Source organism: Uloborus diversus, chromosome 1, assembly GCF_026930045.1.
Source record: "Uloborus diversus isolate 005 chromosome 1, Udiv.v.3.1, whole genome shotgun sequence".
In the NCBI taxonomy this organism is placed as follows: Eukaryota; Metazoa; Arthropoda; class Arachnida; order Araneae; family Uloboridae; genus Uloborus; species Uloborus diversus.
Genome location: NC_072731.1, coordinates 219,982,840 through 219,997,960, shown reverse-complemented (window position 1 = coordinate 219,997,960; position 15,121 = coordinate 219,982,840). Strand labels below are relative to the sequence as shown.

At 31.2% G+C, this 15,121-nt stretch overlaps 1 protein-coding gene across 1 annotated transcript in view; it reads right to left on the bottom strand.

Annotated features, from left to right (window-relative positions):
• Positions 1–14,919, bottom strand: part of LOC129225015 (sarcoplasmic calcium-binding proteins I, III, and IV-like) — a 30,676-nt gene extending 15,757 nt beyond the window's left edge. The window contains exon 1 of the mRNA XM_054859564.1: positions 14,603–14,919. The gene's annotated coding sequence lies outside the window, so the exon portion shown is untranslated. The remainder of the gene's footprint in view (positions 1–14,602) is intronic.
• Positions 14,920–15,121: the final 202 nt, after the last annotated feature.

Here is a 15,121-nt window from a genome sequence, read left to right as displayed (position 1 = left end):
TAAAAATAAGTGTAAATATGTAACGCAAAAAAAGGCTTAGTAGAATAACAATTGAAATTTTTTAAATGAGTCAAAATTAGAGAAAAAAGAATGCTCTAGTGAAGTAGCAAAACGTAATAATTATCACGACTAAACTTAGCAAAGATTTCGAATACCAAATTGCAGAATGGTTTCAAATGAGATTCAAGCGCCCAGATACAAAAAAAGGTGCTCAAAAGATTGCACCATTCCTTGTGTCTCTAAAGGGGGTTCCCGTTCAAATCCCCTTTTTTTGGAGGTGAAAATAGAGTCAAAAGGTCCAACCGAATGGTGTGAAAGTTTTAGGTACGTACGTTTTTTAGGCTTCTCTGCAGGCTTGGCAAGGTTTCGGACACTACGGTAAAAACCCTGGTTTTTACCGTCCTGTCCAAAACTATATTTATAGAAAAATTTTAGTTTGTGACAAAACATCAAAAACAAAATAAAATGTATCAAAGAAATGTTTTATACTGAACATTTATTCAATGTGAACATTCAACTTATTTATGCAGCTGATTTTAATCTAATTACATAGAAGTTAAATTTTTGATTAAAATTTTAATTTGTATGCATTAATTATTTATTTTTTTGATAAAGTAATCAAATTTCCCTATGTTTATACATGTGCAAATGAAAGTGGGGTTGGCAAGCTTTATAATGCCCTGTTCAAAACCTTTCTGTCCAAAATTATTTTCCGAGAAAATATGACAGAATAAAATGTGTCAAAATTATGTTTTCTTTTTTTTTTGACTATTTAATATATTTATTCAACGTGAACATTCAAGTATAAATATATATGTATTTATACAACTGATTTTAATCTAATAATGTAGAAATTAAATTCTTCATTAAAAATTTCAATTTGTATGCATGTTATTTTTCCCAGCCATAAACCAAATTTTTTGACATTTATGCATGTGTACAAAAGAAAATGTTCAAAATATTAGTGAAATAATCGACTTAAATGCAAAAAATTTTACAGTTATAGGATGTATTATACATCAAAAGTATGAACTAAAAAAAGAATATTCGCAAGTTTTGAAATGTAAATGTTTAATCATTAATTTCTTGTCTTCAATTTAACAATAATTTTCTGAAATTTAAAAAATTGCATAATAGAAAATCCTTGAAACTTTTCTATAACATATTGTTAAACATATGCTGAAAATGAAAATAACTTATTCATTGATTTTATAAAAATACATAAAAATAGTTACTTACAACAGAAAAAAAAATCGATCGCTACTAATGATGTAAAAAAGATGGCGCATTACAAAATATAGGTGAAACAAGTATAAGAAATAAACAAAATGACTTTTCTTGACCAAAATAAATAATCGCTAAATATTTAAAAAATGCTTGAAACGACGAGGGTGGGTTAGAGGGGGTCACTCTGATTTTGGAGTAACTCACGTTAAACTTCGGCCCCTAACTTCGGCTTAATTTTTTTTTAGAACAGAACCGCTACCACCAACGCCTCGGAAGAGTTTCTGAATCTACTCCAGCATTTCCGAAGAAAAAATTCATAAGTCCCTTTGTTTTCCGAATTATGTCACCATTCAAAACGTCTTTAATCAATTTCTTACATTAGTGCTCTAAATTCATCCTAAACAATAGATAAAGCTTGAAAAAAAATCTCTAATTTTATGAATAGTGTTAGTTTTAAATTACTCAGAACTACAACTAGAGTTTAATTTCAGAAATTGAGGGAGTGGGAGGAGGGGCACGCAAGTGTTCTCGGAAATACAAAAAATAGTGGTAAAAAATAGAGTTCAAAATAATCATAAACATTGAGCAAAAAAACCGTTTGAAAGCTTGCACCCGAGTTTGTTTTGACGTGCAGTGGCAGATTTAAAATATAGCAAATGTTGCAATTGCGCGAGAGGCCCCATAACCATAGGGGCACCGTAAGAGTTACAAAAATGCTTATGATAAATGCTTTATGACTTCTGTGATAGAGAAATAGGGCCCTAAAATGTATTTCGACGGGCCCCAAACTTGTAGCTCCGCCGAAGCAATACAGAAATTACTGCATTACTGTGGTTCATATTACAAACATCGAAAAATGAAAGATTCCCATTGAACCGACGGTAATTTAACAAAAGGAAACAAAACCGGTTTCGCCATGTCATATTTGTTTCCATGATCTCCAATTCTGCAATATATCACCAAATGATCGTCAGTCTGAGACGCTATATTAGTTTTGCATTGAAATAAGTAATTAATAACCACAAAAAATCAGTTAATAGGCTTTTGATAACACCCGATCGAAAATAAAAAGGGAAGTGCACAACTGTAACGTGCGCATATCCCACATGCGAAAATTTAAACTTCTACAACTTACCATTGTTGAGTTATGACTTATAAAAGATATATACGTACATCCAGCCGCAAGAAACAACGCAATAATTAACTTGTTTAGTACTTGAATGCAGTATTAAAAACTTTTTCAGGGGTGACTAAAATAGAAATTCATACTGAAATTTAAGTAAACAATTTTGTTTGAAAACAATAACTCCCTTTAATTTGTATTAAAAAATAAAACAAAGGTCCTTTTTTTCAAAAACATCGGCCAATTCCATAGGCTTTTTGATGTTTTTAAGGCCGATGGGCCGATGTTTCCTGCAAGTTAGCATCGGCAGCCGATGCCGTATGGCTAAATTGTTGAACCATCGGCGCTGATTCATCAGTCGAGTCCTACAAATTACTATAAGAAAGACCACCTCAAGTGTGCATATCTGTACAAATTGCTGGATTTGTGTGAACAATCTACTCCTTGGTACAATCCTCCTTTCCTTAGAATAAATAGGGAGTTGAGGGGTACCGAGTACTCTGTAACTGCTTGGTACTCGGCCAAATTTTGCTCAGATACTCGGCTAATACCGAGTAGTTGTAAAAAAAAAATCGAATATTGGTTCAAGATAGAGTTTACAGTTAATAAAAAAAGTCCAAGCAGATAATATAGTGCAATTATTTAAAATTAAAATTTAAATTTTGAGAATAATGAAGTTTGTTATACTTCAATGAAGTAAATCTTTATTTTAATGTCAACAAAAAGTTAATAAAACTTATTTATTAAAAATGAGACAAAAAAGGCAATTATAGAAAATATGAAATTTTTATATTATTAAATAGATTTTTGGTACAAACAAAATTTATATAAAAATACCTTCGATTTAAAAATAAAAGCAAATAAATCATTTTTTTAAGCAAATAAAACGTTAAAAGCAGAAATGCGCAGGAACACTGCAGACACATGTTTTGGCATTACAAGGAATATCTTTTTCAATCCACAAAATGTGAGCTTATGTGTTAAAAATATCCGACAAAAGTCGGATATTTTTGTAGTACATTATTTTTGTATGTATTTACATTCATTAGCTCACTTTATGCACTACAGAAAGAGACCTTCCTTGCAACGCAGAAGCACAGGTCTGCAGGATTTCTGCACATTTGTGTTTTAACACTTTATTTGCTTTAAAAAATTATTTACGTTTGGCAACTAGAACTATAATAATAGGTTGATATAATTTGTTTTAATTCCAACTTGGTTAATCATACCTTTTATTTATTTGCTTTCTTCTAATTTTAAAAAATAACATTTTTGTAAAATTTTTGACACAAGCAAAAGTTTTTAAATGATGAATAATTAAATTTCAGATGAAGTTTTGTTTTAAAAACTTATGTGGACATGGAGGTCTATACTACAGTTCCAATGAGTTCAAAATTCATCATGTGTTTGTCTGGTTCTTAAAGTATATTTGATATTCAGTATTCGGCCAAGTAGTGACAGGTCGAGTATGCAGCACTCAGCCAAAGTGCTCGTCTCTAATAGGGAGAATTCTAAAACATACAAACACTGGCACACTTAAATACAAGATGATTCTTTTAAATAGTTCATTGATAGTTAAGAATCGAGTTTGAAAACTGATAACATTAAAAAATGATAACAAAAAGTGATTATTTGAACATGCAAATGAATAGAGAAAATTGGAACTGAGGGATTTTGATAATAGCAATAAAGGATTGATAACATTGACCCCAATCATATAAGGCAGAGTCTACTGTACATTTTCTATAATATGATTTCTTACCATTTTTGTCCGGGTCTGCAGCAACATTATTGCTTGTTGAGTATATCCCAAAACTAACTTTCCTGCAGATTTTTCAAACACTAACTAGGTAACAAATCTGTAATAGAAAAAGAAAAATGAATGCAAACAACAGAACTATCCATAAACTAAACACACACACACAAAAGGGGGTAGGTACTTTACATAAATTAGACAAACATCAAAGTTAGGAATCAGTAAAAATCCTACTGGTCCTTCGTACAAGTCAACATGAAAATGTACAAGTCTACAGACATCATTGGTCCGCTTTAAATTTAACCAATAAATATGTCTGTACGTAAAATTATTTACGCTTTAGGATTGCATTCATTAAGTAATCTTTACTAATAATGAAACTGAAAGTCTGTATTTGGATCTCTGTCTATTACGCGTATAGCGCCTAGACCATTTGGCTGATTTCCATGTAATTCGGCGAACACCTCAAAGCGATTTTTTCAAAATTCGATTTTGTTCTTTTTCTATTCCAATTTTAGGAACATTTTACCAAGCAAATTATCATAACATGGACAAACAAATGCCAACGATATGTGCCAAGGGTCAAGCAAATTAACATAGCAAATTGACGAGGAATTCATCATCCATCATTTGTAAATATACAGGCGAACCAAATGACCTTTTAATTTTCTACGACGTGCAAAGCCGTCCGGGTACCACTAGTTTTAAATATAACTTTCTTATTTTTAGCTAATTGATTTAACATTAAATAAAGCACTACATTCAAAAAATTTTGTAGGGCCATAAACATTTAAATTTTAAACAGCCAGGTGTTATGTCTGAAAACTAATTTCATTAATCAACCCTTAAAATGGGCTACCAAAAATTTGATAATTTAATTTTGCCATTTTTACTTAGTTTCAAATGCTGAATAAAATGTGGATGATTCATATAAATTATGTACTTGTACAGCGATTTGAAAAAAAAAAGTTAATGAATGGTTTGGCTAATAATTAGTTCAGGCATCAACCAGGCTTATGCTTTTGAATTTTTTCTAGCAAAGTGTGATCATAAATTGCCAGGCGCTGGTGGTACCGAGGACCACCGATTTTTTTTTTTTTTTTTTTGTGGTCTGATGCAGGTTTCACTGGTCTGGGACCAGTGGACTAGCCATAATTTTGAACGCTGAACATTTTGCACTATTAACAACAAAATGAACTAATTTCATACACAAAATAAGTGAAACTAGAAACATTTTTTAGTGTCCAAAACCTAAAATCCCTTGCACTGAAATACAAAAACAAAATTTTGAGTAGCAAAGGTAAACACACTTTGAACAGATATCTAATATTTGAATTGAAACACTGACACAATGCATTTTAGACCAGAAAAACAACTCCTTTTTTTTCCCCAATAATAGTGAAATCCTTTTCCTCATTTAGTAAAAAGGGACCCTTGTCGAAGTGTACCAATAAAGTTATTTCATCCATCCCAGATCAATATAAAATGCATTGGATTAAAATGAAACTGAGAAACTAATTCCTAATCCTAAGTAGAAAGGGGAAGTCTGCAAAAATTATTTGCATCTTAAAATGCTAATCAAGAAAATGCATTTGAACAAAGTACTTCAAAAAAACTTACAGGACCAAAATAGTTTGGAATATAAAACCATCTTAAATGCATAGGAAATAATGTTATTTGTACATTATTTGCTAACAAATCTTATGCAAACATTACTAAATAAATATAATTCTCTGCCATAAACAATAAAACAAATATTAAAGCAAGTGTATAAATTAAAATTTGAAGGGGTAAGAAAAGAACTGAAATTATTGGGGGGGGGGGGGAATGCTACCTCAATTTTTAAAAGCTGGAAAATAAAAATAACATGGAATAAGATCAACTTAAGTTCAACACACATTCCAAATACTCAACTCACAATAAGAAGAAATAGCGTTGTAAATAATACAAAAATCAGCCAAAAACTACAGAATCATAACATTTTATATTTTGTAACTTTGCTTGTAATGTTACTTACTTAAATTGTAGTGCAAAATGATGTTTCAATATGCTGAATCCAACTTATCAATGGCGATGTTTCTTTCACAAAGTTGCCATGCCGTTTGCCGCCATACAAATACTTACAGACTGAAAGTAGCGTCATCATGATCATGTGACATCCGGTTCCGGAAGTGGTCTTGGTTAAAGTTATACAGATTCACGTCGAAATTGGTCAAAAAACGTTTTTCGATGTTTGCAATTTTTTCTATTTTACTACTGATTTCTATACAAATAAGAATATCGCTATATTTTCGTATAATAAAATGACATATTGATTTCAAACGTAAAAATAAGCAGTAAAAACTTCGTGGCATTTATTTTAAAGATTGTTTCGATATCTGCAGCTTCAAAGTTTTTTTTTTTTTCTTTTAATAATCTGCCAATGAAAATATACCAAAGCAAAAGTATATTTATTTTCCTCATTTGATTTAAAACAGCTTAAATATGAAATTTTTATAAAATGTCGAAATAAAAACATATTTTGGCACAGAACTATGTTTAGAAAACCATATGGGGATTATTTTATAGATTGATGTCGAAATATGTCGGTGTCACAATATTTTCTTTCGACATTAAACGACTTTTTTCGACGTTCGCAAAATTTTTCTATTTTTCTCCTAAATTGCGTATTTATAAGAAAATTACGAAATAAACGCTTTTAATTATGGCTAACTATTTAAAAAAAATCGAAACAAGAAGTAAAAACCACTTTTTATATAAAGCCAGTGAAAAAAATATACTTCGACATAGTTCTATATTTTAAAAACTGTATCCGTTATCAATCGGGATTCAAAACGTCGATCTATGTCGGTCCTACGTCGTTCTATATTTTTGTGCTACTAGGGATGTATTCACCGTTACATCATTTTCATGTTCGATACTTTTCTCTTTTAGCATACCCTTATAAAATAGGCCCCCTAATATAGACATTTATAGAGAATAAAAGTCTTCGATAAAATGGCTACTAATATTGTAAACAATTTTACGTTAAAAGTGTTCCTAAATTGGTCGGCTAACAACAGGCTGTCTCTTAAAATTTTTATATTTTTATTCTTAGACAACATAATGTATTTTTAATATTATGAAAATTGGCTCATAGAAATTGGCTGAAATTTTGGAAACATTAAGTTAGTAAAGACTAAATAAATCGTTTCTCAGAAATAAACTATTAACTATTTCCAAAGTCGAAAATATTCGAAAAAAAAATATGATGCAAAATTGGTAACATTAAAAAATAATAATTAGAATAACTAATCGGCTTTTTCGATTTAAGTGTATTAACCAAGGCCAATTATCAACAGCCAATTAATTAGTATTCGCAAATCAGCCTATTTGCTTATCGGCGCATCCCTAGAAAATGTTACAGGCTAGCAAATAAGCGGGTAGAGGAGGGGGGGGGGCACTTCCTCCAACTCGGTGAAATAAGTATGCTTGCAAATGTTCACGCACGTATTTTCTGTTGCTTGGTCGTTACAGTTATGAATGTTTCATCGGCAACGGGTACATACCCATTGTGTCACTTGGAAGTTTTTCGAATGACGCGAGTAACGCGAGTAATCCTTTTTTTTTTTTAATTGCAGAGAGAATCAAAATAGAAAAGAAAACCGAAAAATGTGGGTACTGATTTTTTTTTTTTTTTTTGCATTGTCAAAAACTGAAGCACTAAACAAAATTTTTCAATAATATTGGATTAAGAAAAAGATTATCCTAAAAATCAGTGTTACACTACCCAGGGCTGTGGAGTTGCAGTCGGAGTCGAAGAGTCGGAGTCGGACTGATTTCGGGATAAGGAAGTCGGAGTCGGAGTCGTTAGAAATCATGCCGACTCCGATTCGCGGCTTCTTTTTTCTTTCATTTTCACTGACTTGCCTTGCATTTTTTAAAAACTGACTACCAATTGGTTCGATTACATGTATAAAAAGTTATTAATGAGAAAATTACTCCCATTATGGCAATTAGCTATCTTGAATGCTTACCGAACTCTCTGTAGCCGCGCCCTAGTTTGCTTGCTTTTTAACTTAACTAATATATAGCAACTGTCAGCAAACGGTTTTTTTGCCTAACATTTTCAAGCAATCAATATTTCTATCTCTGTTTTGATGTTGACAGGGAATTGAAAATATACAGTTAAAAAAAATCCGGAGTCGGGGTCGGGCGTTTCAAAATCCAGGATTCGGAGTCGGTCATTTTCCTTCCGACTCCACAGCCCTAACACTATCAAGTTGTTGAAATGCCAGTAGGGGAGAGTGGGGCACGGTGAGGCGAGGGGTAGAGTAAGACAAAGCTTTTTTTTTTAAATTAAAATCTGTAAATGATGCTAGGTACCTGAGAAAGGGCAGCAATTGACCTTTTGAATTCTGGGACATGAAGTTGTTTCTTGTGTCTGCAACCAAATGATCGTATTTTTTTGAATTTCAGGCAAGTAAAGTTTTTTCCTTGACTCTCGCATGTATTTTTCATAACATTTTTTTAATGAATATAAATTAGCCATTTGAACACTTTGTTATACTTTTGTAGCTAATTATCATTCAAAACATTTAGGATAGACTTTGAACTAACTACTTAAAATGTTGAAATGAAAGAAAAAAGACGGAGCGGGGTACTTGAGACAGTCGTAGTTGGGACAGGGTGAGAAAGTCCCACTGTGCCCCTTCCTGAACTCTGATTTGAAAGGAAAGGATTTTTTTACATTTATTTTATGGTTTAAGAGGTTACAACTTGCTGTTTAAGTACTTTACATGTATTTTTACTTTATCAAAAATGCAAATTAAACCACGTAAGGCGAAAAAGGGGACATTTTCTGACGATTCCATGAGACATTCATTTGTAACTAACCTTTTGATCCCAAGGGACATTTTAAATAACGTAGATCATAGTAATCTAAAAATCATAGATAAAACTGATAGTGTAGCTATAAAAGTTTTCTTACTTTCTTAGAGTTTGAGAGGATATCAAGAAACCGAAAGAAGAAAATGTTGAAGATTGAAGGATGGCAGCATAAAAAGGGTAAAAGAGAGAGAGAGAGAGTATTGTGGTAATGGATACTCCTGGAAAACAAATTTTAGCTAAAGAAAACACAAAAACTATAGATTTTTTTTTTTATATTTTACGAAAATCTAGAAAAAATGTATACTTATTTGACCCAACTGAGAAGGTAGAAAAAATTGAAAGGGAGATCTAATATTTTGTCAGACTATGTTAAAATGTGCGAAAATCTATCTTCTAGATTTAAAGAGTTGGATAGTGAGACACTTGAAAGAGACTTCGTTATGGTAGAATTTGCCATCAAGCAGAAATACCTTTATGTTGGAAATGTTCTAATGGCAGATGATAACGATGCAGACTTGTGAATTTGTTTTTTGCGCAAAAGTAAAACCATTTTGATTATTTTTATTTGACTACCTGTACCAGATGTTGCATTCGCTCCGAGTTAAAGTATTAAATTGTTGATAACAGCTCCTACTAAAATAAATTATGCAAAGCGAATCTTTTGTGGTTTGAAAATTAAATTTTTATTCGGATATACGATGAATTTTTTTTTCATTATCACTAAATTTTGATCTTGAACGTTGAACATATTAGGGTCTGGTGGGCGAATGTGGTCAATGAGGTATAGTGGTCATGCATCAAATAAATGGCTATAGCTTTGAAATAAATGTTCGAAAGAATGTGAAAAATTTTATTATAGAGTAGGGCAGTTAGAAACTACATTTTGAATGCAACATTTTACAACTGGCAAATTTTAATTTGGTAAAAAAAAAAAATATTTTGTGTGCGCGGGGCATAGTGAGATAAAATTTTACCTTTCCTTTTTTTATATTATCTCAAAAACTTCAAATATTAGTGAAGATTTTTGTGTTTGAAAAGTTAGTGCACTTAAGCGGCATTACAAATCCACCTTCAAAATTTTCCGATTGAAACTACATTTTGAGTACACAATTTCACAACTGGCAAAATTTATTTTGGTTAAAAAAAAATATTTTGTGTGCATGGGGCATAGTGAGATAAAATTTTACCTTTCTTTTTTTTATATTATCTCAAAAACTTAAAATGCTAGTGAAGATTTTCATGTCTCAAAAATTAGTGCACTTAAGCAGCATTACAAATCCACCTTCAAAATTTTCCGATTGAAACTAAGTTTCCAAATATCTTGACTTTTACATTTTTCGTCTCAATGTGCCCCACCCTTCCCTCCTATTTTTAAAATCATACTTTATGTGCGTTCCCATCAAGTTTTTTCAAAATTGTTGTGTTTCCACTGAAGAAAAGTTCGTTAATGAAATTTGAATCATTGAAACACAACTCATTACTTACAACTGCCCGTACCTTTGTTAATGATGAGGGAAATGTTTATGTGGAAACTTCAACTGATTTGAAACTACAATAACTTCATCTGAATTATCAAATCCGTACTTTGCACAATTAGGCAAGTAATAAAATTGCCCACTGATACAGTAAACCACTGAGTTTTTCCTCATTTTACGAGAATCACCACCTTATTGCGTGGAGTAATGCACATAAGCGAAGAGCAAGAAGAACAAATTTCTTTTTTCTAGTCACTATAGCACAGAAAAGATACAATTTGTGAAGATTTAAAACACGGAAAACAAAGTATTGAAATCGAATAATATCTTTCGATCGCGAACGAGTCTTAAAATCCGAAAAAAAGAAGAACTTCACAGTTTCTTTGTCACCTAAAAAAATGCTTGAATGTTTTTTAATGCTACAAGACGGAAAATGACAATTGTTAAAGACTTTAAAAGCAAAAAATAATTATTGAAAAATATATTTCGATCGCACAACGAGCTTAAAAAATTCAAAAAAATAAAAAAAGAGGATATCACCGTTATATATTCACCGTTCTATTTTAAAAAAAACATTAGGACAATATTGTAAAAATTAAAAAAAAAGTCAAGTCTTCACCAGTGCCAATTTTTCCGTGCCGTAATGGCTTGAAAATAAAAATTACCACCGAATAGTGCATCTCATGATAGTTGGAATTTGTCCTTGACAAGTCCACTTCAAAATCGTTTTTTTTTTTTTTTTTTAAGCGAAGGTTTTCCTACTTGAGGGTTGGTAGAAGAGGTTTTTTTTACAAAGCGTAACTTTTTGTAAAAATGATAAAAAACCATTTTATTTAGAAACTTGCGCCATACTCCCAGGTAAGGAGCACATGGTGGATTTCCTGCTTTTCCCATTGCTTCCGCTCTCCGTCCAATTTCCTGCTTTTGATGCTTTTAATCCGCCGAATGCAAACAATGATGAGGTTTACTATACTTTAAGCAAAACATGCGGACAACAACATAATAGATTCTCTGCTACTTGCTCGAGAGTCGATTATTATTTTTTTTTTCTTACCTGCTAAATTTTTGCTCAATCTATTTGGACGAGTGCCAAATTTGTACGCATATATCTGCAATTCATTTCCGAAGTTTTGAACTTTGGATTTTAATAGTGACATATTCAACTTTTAGAAGATATTGCGTATCATAATATGGAGTATCAACTTTTGAAAATAAGTTTGATTTTGAAAAATGACATGTATGCTTTGCGGGCTTGACCGCATGGTCACGCCATCTACTACTTTTCCAATCCACACCATTACTACTTATCTAACCTACTCCTTTTCAAATCCACTCTACTAATCCATCTGCTACTTTTCGAGTGCTGTGGTTATAAATAACTCCGCATTTTTATATGCAAGATTTATCACGTGTATCATAGTTATGATTTTTTAGCTAAACAAATGAATTTCCTGATTTTTTTTTTATTTTTCAAGATAATATTATTATTTTTTAAAGTAAGTTAGAAGCGAAACACTGAATTGTAATCACAAAGCAGGAGAAAAAAATTATTTAGGTTTAAGTTTTAGAATACAGTAACTGGAAATAGGCTTTAGTAATAAAGAGAAAGCTTAAAAAAAAAGATATGAGCAGATTTATCTGTCAGTGTTTCCATCTGCTAATAAATTACAAAAAAAATAGCGATTTGGCAGAACATAATTTTATTCGTTTATTACTTTTACTTTCATAGAGAGACAAGACATTCATTTCACATTTGATCACAGAATTTTTTCTATAGAACAGACGTTCAAACAGTATAAGACTCTAATAAAAATATATCCAATTCTTTATAACTCTTCTATATTTAGGCGGATTTTAGCGCGAAAATTTTTGTCACCAAGAATGTTTTAACTAGATTATGTATCCAGCAATATACTTATCGTATCACATTATTATCATCATCATATTTACAGCAATTATTTTTCAACTTTTAACTGAACTACAAGAAAAGTTCACATATTTTCCTGCAGAATATCAATTATGTTCTAGGGAACTTGTGAACAATTATTTAAATGTTACCATGAGAAGATATAAAATTAAGCGTATCAACGACTACAAGAATCCTAATTCTTAACTTCAAATATTTAATAATCTTGTTCTTATTATACAAATTAAAAAATTAAAATTACATCATTAATTTATAAGAAATTAATAATATAATTTTAATTTGCATAATAAGAACCAGAAAAAGTAATTCTTACATGTAGTAACGGTTTTATATATAAAAAAAAAACAATCTATTAAAACTTCATACGAAATTGTTTTTGTGCTGTATGTGGTTTAACACTATTTTTTAGTATTGTAAGTTTTATTAAATACAAACGAAAACATATCTATTTCTTTTTTTTTTAAGAGGTGAAATGGCTATTAAGGTTTATTGTCAGCATTTAAACATAAATTTCTTTGATTTCTGTTCACAAGCCATATTAAATTACATTTCTTCTTCAGCTAAAACACATTTTCAAGCTTTTTTTTTTTTTCAGAAATGTTAATTAAATTTTAAGAACGGAAATAAAAACACAAAAAATATCAGTTTTCGGCATAGTGGACATTCACCATTCACATTTGCAAGACAAATTACCGAAGAAATAGCTTTAATTTCCTACCAAGTGCATAATTTTCAAGTTACTTTTAAATTAAAGTTACTTTAACATTCACCAATAGCAAATGTATGATGAAAAATCTATTAAAAATGCTTTTTAACTGATAAGGGTAGACAGGGGCACGTTTACGCACTGCCCTTTTTTCAAAACGAATTATAACTGAAAAACCAACAGTCAACAGATTGATGCTGCTGCCTAGCAAATATCCTCACAAGGTTTTGAACATCAGTCGAGCTTCGGTCTAGCATGCAGAAAGAATAATCTGTTTTCTAACAAGTTGAGTAAATTTTGAGTAGAACGTTTTAAAGCATATTGTAAATACATAATACTTATTCAGTAAATTACCGCCAATTAGCCAGGGCTAAAGCAGAAATACGTGAAATACACCGCCAGCTCAGTCATTTCCAAACCGAGGACTGCAGTTTCGTGCTTATTAGCACTCAACTGCTTATTAGCCCTCTAGGCTTCCATAAGTGGTTTTCCATCTCCAGCTCAGTCACTTTCCTATGCTGGGCTGATGAGTACTAATAAGCACGAAACTGCAGTCCTCGGTTGGAAATGACTGAGCTGGCAGTGTATTTCACATAATACTTAGTTAAAAAAGAAAAAATATACATATAAAAAATAACAAAATTTTATCTTTTTTAGGGAATTGTATTTGTATGAACTAAAATGTTATTAAATATTTTTGCATGTTAAAAATAATTCCAAACTTGGAGACGGGGCAAGTTAACGCGTTGACATTTTTGCATCTTTACGCATATTCTTACTGTGTCTTACTTCTAAACGTGCCCTGACGCTTTTTTTTTTGCTCCGAATTGTCTCAAAACTTTTTAGTATTTTCAGACTATTTAATTTTGAAAATCACCATTTAATTTTTAATTGAGTTACAAATTCGTATCTTATAGCTTACAATCATGTACTACTGTCTTCATGTCCGTTCTGCTTTTTTTTACACGGTGTTCACTCTGTAATAAATTTCCTTTATTTAAACGATAATAAGACATTATGTTCAAAACACTAACAGAACCACGTTAGGTGTAAAAATAAATATGCGTAATCGTGCCCCGTGTCCGAGTCAGATTAACGCAACCGACTTGGACACAAAAATATTTTTTTAACGCTTAAAAACACAAACTGAGCAACAACCGAATATACCAATTTTGACTCCATTAACTGTTTCATAAAATCGCAAAGTCTAAAATTTCCTAAGTTACAACATAAAATTTAGAAAATTCATTGGAGAAAATCTGCGTAAACGTGCCCTAGTCTACCTTACTTAAATAAAAAAAAACTTCGAAAACCTGTAACAGTTGAATTTTTTTCAAAATCCTTTATTCTATAAGTCAAAGCTAAAGTTGGGCTTTGAAATCGATTTGTTAACTTTATTAAGAAAATTAAATTTATATTTATTATTTTTTATATTTTGTTTTTGGCAGCGGTTAAAAAGCTTGCCCCACCCACCAACGACATTATAAGTAATAAAAGCTAATAATAAAACAAATATTACCTCATTCGGTGCATTAGATCACATCCTCGTTGTTTGCGTCCATGAATAAAGTAAGCCTTCTGAAAATATACCAAAGTGAACTCTTCATCGAGGCTCTAAAGGCATCGCCACAACAAAATACTCTCTTCTTTCAAAACTATTGAGCATTTTTGCTCGAAAAAAAAATATTTTGCAAACAAAGACACTTTTAAAAAAGCATTACTCTCCTTAGTATCCCATAAATAAGTTTATTGTAGAAAAGAATGGCATTTCAACTTCTTTTTTGCTAAGTATTTGACAGCTTTTCTGGAAACTCCTGGTTTTCGTAATGGTGATAGGCCACTGATTGGTTGAACACGTGTTTGGGTGCGTGACGTAGCGCAGCCGATGCAGGTGCGTTGCTTTGGGAAAAAAAGGAATGATACATTAAATTAAAGTAAGCTAAGATTGGGCACGAAAAGAAATATTTTATTTTCACACCTGTTCGCGTTTATTCTAGATTAAAGCATAGCTGTCGTTAAGAATGAGAGCATTGATTTC